The sequence below is a fragment of the Mizuhopecten yessoensis genome, unplaced genomic scaffold, assembly GCF_002113885.1.
Source record: "Mizuhopecten yessoensis strain PY_sf001 unplaced genomic scaffold, ASM211388v2 scaffold5369, whole genome shotgun sequence".
NCBI lineage: Eukaryota > Metazoa > Mollusca > Bivalvia > Pectinida > Pectinidae > Mizuhopecten > Mizuhopecten yessoensis.
In genome coordinates, this window is record NW_018406015.1 from 116,382 (window position 1) to 126,827 (window position 10,446).

A 10,446-nucleotide genomic window follows, 5' to 3' on the forward strand; every position below is an offset into this window, starting at 1 on the left:
TTGCATGTTATGTATAATGGCTATTTATATATATTGATGCATAAAGTAATTTTTGTATATTGGTACAATGCTGTAAATTGATATATAATTGTATATTTTTATTGGTATTAATTGGTATATTTAAAGGTAATACATACAGAGCTGTCGGCAGTGATCTTCACTGTAATGTCGTCACCCTTTGTGGATTGGATTTCTGCGGCTGCGAATCCTGCCTTCTCATCGGGTACCCAGCAGTTTTTCTTGCCGTCAAATGGAGCCGTCTGCTCTTTCAACAATTTCTTGCGATCTACTGCAAGATACTGGAAATCGGGATCACTGAAGTCGACGTTCATCTTGGATGGTTATATCGCAGGAGCAAGCTCTCTGCCTTTTAAATAAAAAGTATTCGAAATCGGAAGACGAAGTCAATCTCTGGACTGCCCTGCACAAGGTCAACAACAGAACAGATCAACCCTTCAAACCCGTCCTGAAACATACAAAATTACACTGTTCAGTTTATCAGTATTTTTAGATGTTTGTAGTCATAGTACATATGTGACACTGATAATCATTTGGTCCGATTTGAGAAAACAACTATTTCCCTCGTCTTGGTGAAATATCTCCTCCTCTGTACTGTGACAAAGCTACTTTATAATATATGGAGAAATTCAACGTATATATATAGAATTGTCAAACCTTTATCCCTTTAAGTTATAAACGGAGCACAAACTATTAAATGAATTTGATTTAACCAGTGTTCATTAGCTGGCCTTTGAAGGATCATTTGACATGACTGTGTTATATTAATGAGCAGTGAAATTGCTTTAATTATCAAATTTTATCAAGTTACAAACTTCCCCTCCAAGAATGTATACATTTAAGCGATATTCAACACTGTGTTCTTACAATATCATACAACAGTGCCATATGTCTAGATCGAACAAGAAATCAGAAATGAAAGCAAGTGTACTTTCTCAACAAATGTAAGAGAACACTATATAAACAAAGAGTCGTACATGCAAACAAAAGTCTGAATAAGACATGCAGTGGGAGAAACACTATCCGGCTTGTATGACGGGGCCCCGCCCCCTCCGGCTATGGGACCGGCTGCTGTAACAAGCTCCATATAGCATACCTGTGATAATAAGAGCACACATGGTGTAGGGTGATGAAAAGGAATAAGGGATTCCAAAATGTTAAAATCCAAGTGAAGTAAGAGAAGATAAATTCACAAAGGGTAAAGTTCCCTTATATGGAATCACATCAGAGGAAATTCCGAGTAGACAGTGTTCCAGGCTGTACAGACAGCACACACAGAATTGTATAAAATGAAATCGTCCACTGGATAAGCTCCAATAGATTATAAGGTAGCTCACACATTTCAGAACACAGGTATAAGCATGTAAATATCTGGCGAAGACAGTTGACCAGGTATAAAGATTCTCTGGTATGACAAAAGTTCAAATGACAAATAATCTGGCCAAATAATTCCAATCTCGTACGTCGAAAAAAAAAAAAAAAAAAAAAAGGGTTTAAGAGAAAGGAAATCAAACACACGCTTGGAAAATCTATAGAAAACTACATGGCATAAAAACGACTTACTCTAATACTCAGTAAATACTATAGAATATTAGGTAGTAGGTATAATAGTAAATAGAGGGTTAGGCACTGCAAGTCCTACGCTAGGTCCACACATACTTACGGTTAAAAGCTGTCTGATGCTTCGATGAAGGCTACCTGTCGATTTATATAGTGTCTAGCTCCACAGATCGTATGGGCTGTATCAGATGTACAAAGCGTTCTGATTGAACGAAAAAGTTGCTGATGTTGTGTTTCAGCCAATCAGCATTATTGTTACATGAATGACAGATGAGAAGAAGAGGATGAGGATGCTCCATAAGGAATCCAGGGCTTGTCTAGGGTATCTCGTGGGCCGATATACGGCCCAATTACCAATGAGATTTAGGCTTCTTTTTCCCCCAATATCAGGATCCCCCCCCCCCCAAAGGCTGGTGATATTACACATTTGGACCTAAACAGCATGTCCCTTCTAGCTTCGAGCTAAAGGGAAATTCCCTCTAGCTCGAAGGCGAACTTAATCCTATGTACAATTGAACCCTTCCACACATGTTTTATGACCAAAATAAAATGTTCAGAACAAAACACACTGTTCTCGTTGTTATTGTTGGAACTCTTTTGGGATGGAAACGCAAAGCGTCTTCTTGATCTACATAAACAAAGTCACCGCAGCGTTTGAAAGTAGAGTATAACGTTTGAAGCTGTTAGTCATGTTCATGGCAACGATGTCTACTCACGGTTCATATCATATAGATCTCATATGAATGCCACAAACACAAATATATAGTAATATTACTGAATATAACACTCAAAATACATGTCCATGTCGTTGAAGCACTTCTCTGACTTACTTCTACAACATGGCTTCATGAGTTGATACAAAATAGTAGGGAGATTTTCAAACGGAACGAAATGAATTTGAGTTTTTTTTGTATTTCGCTTGTAGAACATTACATGTAATCCTTTTTTTATTAACCGGAAAATCATGGCAAATGTTGTCTGCTTCACTTCGAACGAGGAAAAACTCATTATTTATGTTTTAGACACGAAATTCTTCTTATCTGATTATGGATTTACGGAAAGGAATATTTATTGGACCCTGTTGAACTTTTAAATGTATAATGATCGGTGCCGCGGTAGTCATTGTACTACTGTGTGCTATCAAGCGTGAGCTTCAGACCACTCGCTCTCCCAAGAATTTCGGTTCGATCCCAAGCGGTGGTGGAAAAAAGAGAGTGATGTCTGATAGGGTTAGTTGTTATCCCTCCGATGGCACGGTGGTTTTTCCCCGTGGGTTTTCCTCCACCACGAAAAACACCATTTGTCCCCTTAGCGGCGTCGTAATAAAAGCTCTACAGAGCTTATGTTTTTTGTTGACAATTGTACACGACGTTAAATAAAGATTATATTTATTATAAACACACTTATACATTTTTAAAATCCTAACTTTGAAAATGTGATCGTCAGCATCGGGAAAATCAGGTGTGGGCAGTTAGAGGTTACACGGGGCCTGTCAAAACATTGTTGGAGTAGCCCATCGGGGCCCCAAATCTCCTGTCTGATGAGGCCCTTAGACTCTCTGGTCAATAAGTTCAGGAACAAAAAACTATAATCCGGCCTGCCTTTTTAGTAAAATATAAGAAAATAAAGAAAATTTGGTCAATATGTTGTCTTTTTATTGAATGAATATTTTCTCGATATGTCGATGATTTTTCCAAATTTCACTATTATTTACCTAGAAAAATCCCTGGAATCCGAGGTGAGATAGAGAGGCATCTGGTATAACAAGTGGTACATACGGTTTACACAACGTCACATACTGTTCTAATTACTAGCAGCACGGAACAGATTATAGTAACGTGACCCTGTAATTAGATGTTATCTTAGTCCGTGCCAGTAGGCTTCCCAGTGTGCGAAACAAGCGGGTGTTCGCATACTGCACAATCTTGCTGACGGTGTTGCATTTCATCTACATGATATTGATACCTCGATTTATTGACTATTTGGGATCGGGTTATATTTTTCGGTCACCCTTTAAGGCGTCTTCAACCGACAACAAACGTCTTCAAGTGACAATTAACAAGCGTCGCCAGACAAAATCTTTAAAAATGCCTAATAAAGTAAGCGACAAAGTATGACTATAATCACGGACTTAGATAACATCGAATCTAATTCCGTGCTATAATACACCTCTGTACCAAATTTCAATGTGATATTTGATAAAATGACCGAGTTATGATGAATTGAATTTTTACGATCGCGGCGTGGCACATGTGTGTATTAGCATGTAAAGTGAAGAAAGCGTCGTCAGATAATATCGTTAAAATTACTCGGTAAAGCAGAGACATATATAGACTTTTACTGATATCAGGGATGTGTAGTCCACTACACATCCCTGCTGATATATATTCCAAATTTCAGCTCGATATTTGAAAAAAAATGATCGAGTTTCGATTCATTTATTATTACGATCGGTGGCGTGGCATACGTGTGTGAATATAACACTGGTACAGATCGTAAAGCGTCTTTAGACAATATCTCTAATATTAACCTATAATGTAAGCGACATCAGAAAATATGTTATTCGTATAACTATTATCAGAGACGTATAATTATGTATTATACGTCTCTGCTATTATACACCTTTATACTAAATTTCAGGTAAATTTGTTGAAAAATGATCGAGTTATCGTGAATTTAATTTTACGATTTTACGAAGCTATACGCCGTGTCACTTGGTGGACACTTTTTATCTTGTGAAATAACTGGCACACAGGTGTAAATATCGGTATTTCATATAATCAAATGCATTTTGTCTGTATACCTAAGAATAACTGTTTCTCTGTTCAAACTCGTAAAAAAGTCAAATGTCAATACCTTTCGCATCTTGAATCCCGCCCTGCGGGCACACAAGTGTTGTGAAAGCGTAAAAAATGTTCTTCATTTAGCGTAATTGTCATCAGGTAACTAATTTACAACTTTTGTTGTTTAACAGGTCCATGCGATTCGCGCGAACACGTTTTCGCGTCCCTGGTTTTTAGGTCTCCTGAGCTTATTAGCTCTAGTGACCTATTGCTATCCGTCGTCGTGCGTCGTCTGTTAACATTTTACATTTTCAACTTAAGCTGAAATTCTGGCAAAGGGATTTCATTAATATTTCATGGGAAGGTTACTGACATCTCCCTGACCAAGTGTTGTTATTTTTCGGGTCGATCAGAAATCCAATATGGCCGCCATTTTGTAAAACTATTTCAAACTTTTAAGTCAAGGTCTGCTGGGCCGATTGAACTGAAACTTTATAGGAATGATCATTTTATCAAATATCAAATTGAAATTTGGTACAGCGGTGTATTAAAGTCATATTAACAACATACCTTCTGATGTCGCTTACTTTTTCGGTATTTTTAAAGATTTTGTCTGACGACGCTTGTTGTCACTTGAAGACGCTTGTTGTCGGTTGAAGACGCTTTTAAGGGTGACCGTATTTTTGAAATACCATGAATTTATGTCTTTCTCAAAACCAACTTTTTAGTCGAAATAAAACAATTTCTTTCAACACTACAAGCACTACAATCGTATTTAACAGTAGGATGAACTTATGTCAGTCATAAAGATCAGACAACCAACCGAAGCGCATGTGTATCCTATAATACCAGAAAACCTTGAAATTGTTTCATCTTAATTGCACTCGTTATAGTTTGAACTTCAACATGTCAGCCTCTTTTAACATTATCTAACACATAGACAGTCATGTAGGTTCAATGGACGCCTGGCAGTTTGTTTAAGATACACATCTTACAGTTTTCAGATTATATTTTCACTCAGACTCACGTTAGTGTGTAACAAGAGGCCACATGTGTACAACAAACATGACCTCGACGGAATAATACAATCATAGCAATGTGTGAGAAGATTATTTAGATTATTGAAGTATTAATAAACTGTTCTCGTGTTTTAGTAAGAATTGAGAATCCTTTTCTTAAATGTGAGATAAACTTTCATCTTTGTGATTTTTGGAGGGGGGGGGGGGGATAAGAAACCCTCAGACCTTTCAGATGTGCAATTACTCGGTATAGGTAAGGAAAGTTATATACGCTTGTGTTAGGATAATTGTATGCAAATGTTTTGGGTTGATGCCGGTGTCCCTGGCAACCGTAACATTGCCTGGTGCCTGTCTATATTAGGTGTGATAGGGGGAGGGTAACGAACAGCATCTGTAGCACGCGCGTATCCCCCGTCCTCTCTCTCTCTATGTTTATATCTATATCTGAGATAAAAGAAATCACTTGTATTAGAGTTAGTTTGGAAACATATTCAGATTTCAGCCCTGAAAATGGACATGGCTGACAAGAGACCAACTGTATATTTTGGAGCACAGGTACGTTAGTATGTCAGGAAGAAAAATCTGGTACTTGTTGATACAGTTAGGGAAAAGAAATACAGGTAGAGATTATCAGGTTAAGGTAGTTTAAGATAAGACAGGCAAGTACAGGTACTCATATTAAAGGGAAAATAACAAAATAAAACAGGAGAATATACATAAAGGAGAGTACAGTAGATATACAATTATTGGACCAGAAACATATCTTAGCTAGATAGGGCGCTATATCAAATATTGTATATTATTATTATTATTATAAAGACATTTATGAATTCGTCCATTTGAATAATGTCACAGTCTCTTACTGGCTGTGGTTGATCATTCAAATATTCAAGGTGGTTTTTTTTTATGTACAATTAAAAAAAGATATAGATGTTAGATTAATATTTGTTACTAGGGTTATATTTTATTTCATGAAATCACTCAGTACTGATAAAAGATGAATTTGCTTTACCAGAACTAGAACTAAAGGTCTAACTTACTCTAAGTCAAGTACTGAAATAAATCTGGTCCGCTGGTTGCATGGTTGAATTACAATTTTATGACCAATTTTCAGCTATAATACCTGATCAATGACATGATTGTCTGTTGATAAAATTTTGCACCATGTTGTTTTGTTATGACCATTGAAAACAAGGCCTTTTTGTATCTCCGCATCACAATCACTTCTGGATAAATTTTCATTCAGTTTCCATCAGGTTTTCTCCTTAAACCGAGTGGGTTTGTTATATAAATGCTTTTAGTTCTTGGATGATTATCTGGAAACAAAACTTTCGGTATATTTCTTACACAAGTAAAGGAAAAACATCTGAGTTGATTTTATTCTAAAGTGTGCTTTATCATGAAATATAAAAAAAAAAATCGTGGCAACATTTTGGATTAAGTATGTAGTGATATCAGTCTTTAAATTACTAGCGGTCCTATATATCATATTAAAGTTGACAGCATTATCTTATTGTTTTAGTGAGACCTGTAAAGAAATCCAGAACATCAGTGAAAGACCAACTCAACCACCTGGTTTCGAATCGACAGGAAAAAATGTCAAAATTAAACCTTCAACATCAGCAGAAAATGAGGGCTACATAGGAAAGCATGCAACAGCTTAGAGTGAGTATGATCGGCAAACTGCAGTGGAGATAAAGCTGGGGAATATTTATGTCACCTGAGCCAATGGCTCAAGTGACCTATTGCAATCGTTTTTTGTCTGATGTGTATAAACCTTAATCGAACCAGTGAATGGATTTCTTTAAACCTTGGTAAGAGATATCCGTGGAAGAAAGAGGGTAATGCAATTGTAAAATTGGTGTGCCTGCCCCAACACCAGGGACTGGTACAGGGCCCCAACAAAAAATACCAATATTTAATCAAATCTTCTTTAGAATCGAATATCCTAGAATCAAACTCTACTAGGGGTAAAGTTTACTGAAGTGTATATAGGGAAATTACACTTTTGAGTATGAGTATAGCTACAGTGAGCTATGTAAGGCTAGATGAGATGAGCTAATTACACATCCATGTCAACACTTGTGTTATAAATAACAAGCATACTGAGTATTGGTAAAGCAATACATGTCGCCTACCGGCCCCCGCTAGCTATTACATAGTCCGAATTATTCTGACTTTTTATCGACTTTTTTTATATCGGTCTGTCCTCGGTTAATCGACGACAGACCGATATAAAAAAAGTCGATAAAACGTCAGAATAATTCGGACTAGGTATTACACTGTAATGATTTATAAAAATGGTGCCCTTTGGTGTTAATTTGGGATAATGAAAAGTATACAATTAGCTTACATTATCATCAATCATATTGTAAAAAAACACCAGAATAAATGAATTGCCATGTATACTGTATATTACATACACATTTGACACTTTAAGTTCCGTAATGAACTGATTATATCGATTATGGAATTTGTTATCGATAATCGGAATCGAACAGGACAAATCGATTGATGTTCGATTATTATATATCGATCATCATTTCATCACTGGCTTCAACTTGTCCAGGATTTTGTATTAATAGTAACGGTGGCCTTGACTTCACCTCTACAACCCTGAAACTCAAACTTGTCCGAGATATTATGGTCCTTTGTAATTGTGTGAAGTTTGATCCAAATTGGATTAGACAAATATTACTTTATCGCTATGTGTGTTTTCATTAGGATACAATAAATGTGTTCTCTTTGGCTTTGAAAGGGCGTATTTTGTTCCGCCCCACGGTACTCATTGTTTTATGATTTTGTTGGATTTTTTGTTTTGTCTTTTTTGGGTGTTTTTTTTCTCTCTTTTTCCTTTACAATATTTGGAATGGTAGATTGTCCATGTCATCTTACCTAGATACTCTTTTTACACAGTTTATGCATATGCAACTGGTATTTGTGCTAACTGATTGTAGAAAAAAAGGTGTGTTCGTTAGCTTCAGGTCTTAGATCTGCCCCTCATGAACATGTGCACATGCTTTCTCAGTTCCTTTACCTTTTATATCTGCTCTAATCTTCAGATCTACTCTTCTTCCCCTCTTATACACTCTCCTTCTTTCTCCTTTCTCTGTATTTTTGTAAACAAGCATGGAAGGGCAATATAGCTAGAAAGATTTCTAGAAATAGGTGAAGGGGTTAAGTTTTTATCAGCCAATTGTCAGGGTCTAGGGGACACATTTAAACGCAAATTTAAGAAGTAAACATTATAACATTTACTGTCTCCAAGACACCTATTTCACAGAGTAAAATGAAGAAATTAATGGGGCTACTCTTGCTTTTTTTAACTCTTTTAGGTCAAATGCTAGGGGAGTTGCCATTTTGTTAAATAACCATTTTGAAGTCAAGGTGTTGAATGAGAGAAAAGATAGGTCTGGGAATTTTTTAGCATTAAATATGGAAATTGAAGGGACAATTATAACAGTTATAAATATTTATGGTCCAAATATCGACGACCCTTCTTTTTTTTCCAAACTCATAAAAGATACATTAGTTGATTTTAAGTCTGAAAAGTGTATAATATGTGGGGATCCTTAAGCCTGAGTTGGATTATGATAAAACATACAAAAAGATAAACAATCTTAAGTCCAGGGAAAAAATACTAGAGACTGGAAAATTTCGATTTGATTGATGTCTTTAAAGAGCAACATTCTGAATCCAGAAGGAAAACATGGAGGCGGAGCAACCCTGTTGAACAGGTTCGCTTAGATTTCTTTTCAGTATCTGGAAGACTCTTACCTAGTACTTCTGAACAACCATAGAGCCTGGCTATAGATCTGATCATTCTTTTCCGAAAATGACCTTAAAATTAACTGATTTCAAAAAAGGTAAGGGGCTATGGAAATTCAACAATTCCTTATTACATGACCAGGATTATTTTAATCTATCTTATTAATAATACAATTACAAACATTAAACTGCATACTGCCTCCCTGTATACCAACCTGATTATGTAAAAAAATCTCTCGAAAAGGTGATTTAAAATTTGTTATCAATGACCAATTATTTTTAGAAACTCTATTGATGGAATTAAGGGGTAAAACCATTTTGTATACTTCTTATAAAATACCCAACCAGAACCTAAAGGAAGATTGTGTAAAGAAATCAATAAGATCTCTTGAAGATCAAAGTAATGTAAACAAAGACCAACTTAATAAACAGAAATTGGAATTGGAAGATATAAGACTACATAAGATTAAGGGAAGTATAATTCGCTCAAAGGCAAAGTGGATTGAAGAAGGAGAAAAACCTTCAAACTATTTTTTCAATTTAGAGAATGGAAATTTTACTTCTTAAATTATTCCAAAATTACAGCTTGATAATGGAGAAATAGTAACAGAACAAGATGATATTTTAAGGGAAGTGAAGTCGTTTTATGAGCAGTTTTATTATGTAGACAATGAAGTGGTTGATACAAATTTAGAAGAATTGTTGAAGAATTGTCATGTTCCAAAATTAAGTGATGTTGATTCAGTTAGTCTTGAAGGAGTTATTACTCTGAAAGAGGCCTCCGACACTCTAAAAGGTATTAAGAATAATAAAAGTCCGGGGTCTGATGGGTCCACGATAGAAGTTTTTAAGTGTTTTTGGAAAGATTTGTTATCAATGACCAATTATTTTTAGAAACTCTATTGATGGAATTAAGGGGTAAAACCATTTAGTATTCTTCTTATAAAAAAAACCATGGGGGAATGGGGAGCCTTTTGCCGAGATTAAACGCGGTTGTCGTCAAGGGGACCCAATCGCACCATATATATTTATACTCTGTGCAGAAATTTTAGCTATTAGAATTAGAAATAACAAGTATAAAAGGCATAAATGTTGATAATTTTTTCTAATCCTTCTTTCGCAATATGCTGATGATACTTCCCTGATCTTAGATTGGATAGAATGCTCTCTCAGGGAATCAATTAAGGAACTAAATGTATATAAACAACTTTCAGATCTTAAAATAAACTTGATAACACACAGATTGTATGGATAGGGAGTAAAAAATTTAAACTGGGGGGGGGGGACATTTCAATCTT

General features: G+C 35.7%; 2 long non-coding RNA genes across 3 annotated transcripts in view; one reads left to right on the plus strand and one right to left on the minus strand.

Annotated features, from left to right (window-relative positions):
* Window positions 1-347: 347 nt before the first annotated feature.
* On the minus strand, window positions 348-1,787 carry LOC110450620. The gene is made up of 2 exons (XR_002462995.1): window positions 1,682-1,787; window positions 348-466 (listed from the first exon to the last, which is right to left on the minus strand). It is a non-coding gene; the product is annotated as an uncharacterized LOC110450620 (long non-coding RNA).
* Window positions 1,788-5,862: 4,075 nt separating this feature from the next.
* Window positions 5,863-10,446, plus strand: part of LOC110450621 — a 15,574-nt gene continuing 10,990 nt past the window's right edge. For both annotated transcript variants that reach the window (XR_002462997.1, XR_002462996.1), the window contains exons 1-2: window positions 5,863-5,935; window positions 6,903-7,045. This is a non-coding gene — a long non-coding RNA (uncharacterized LOC110450621). The remainder of the gene's footprint in view (window positions 5,936-6,902; window positions 7,046-10,446) is intronic.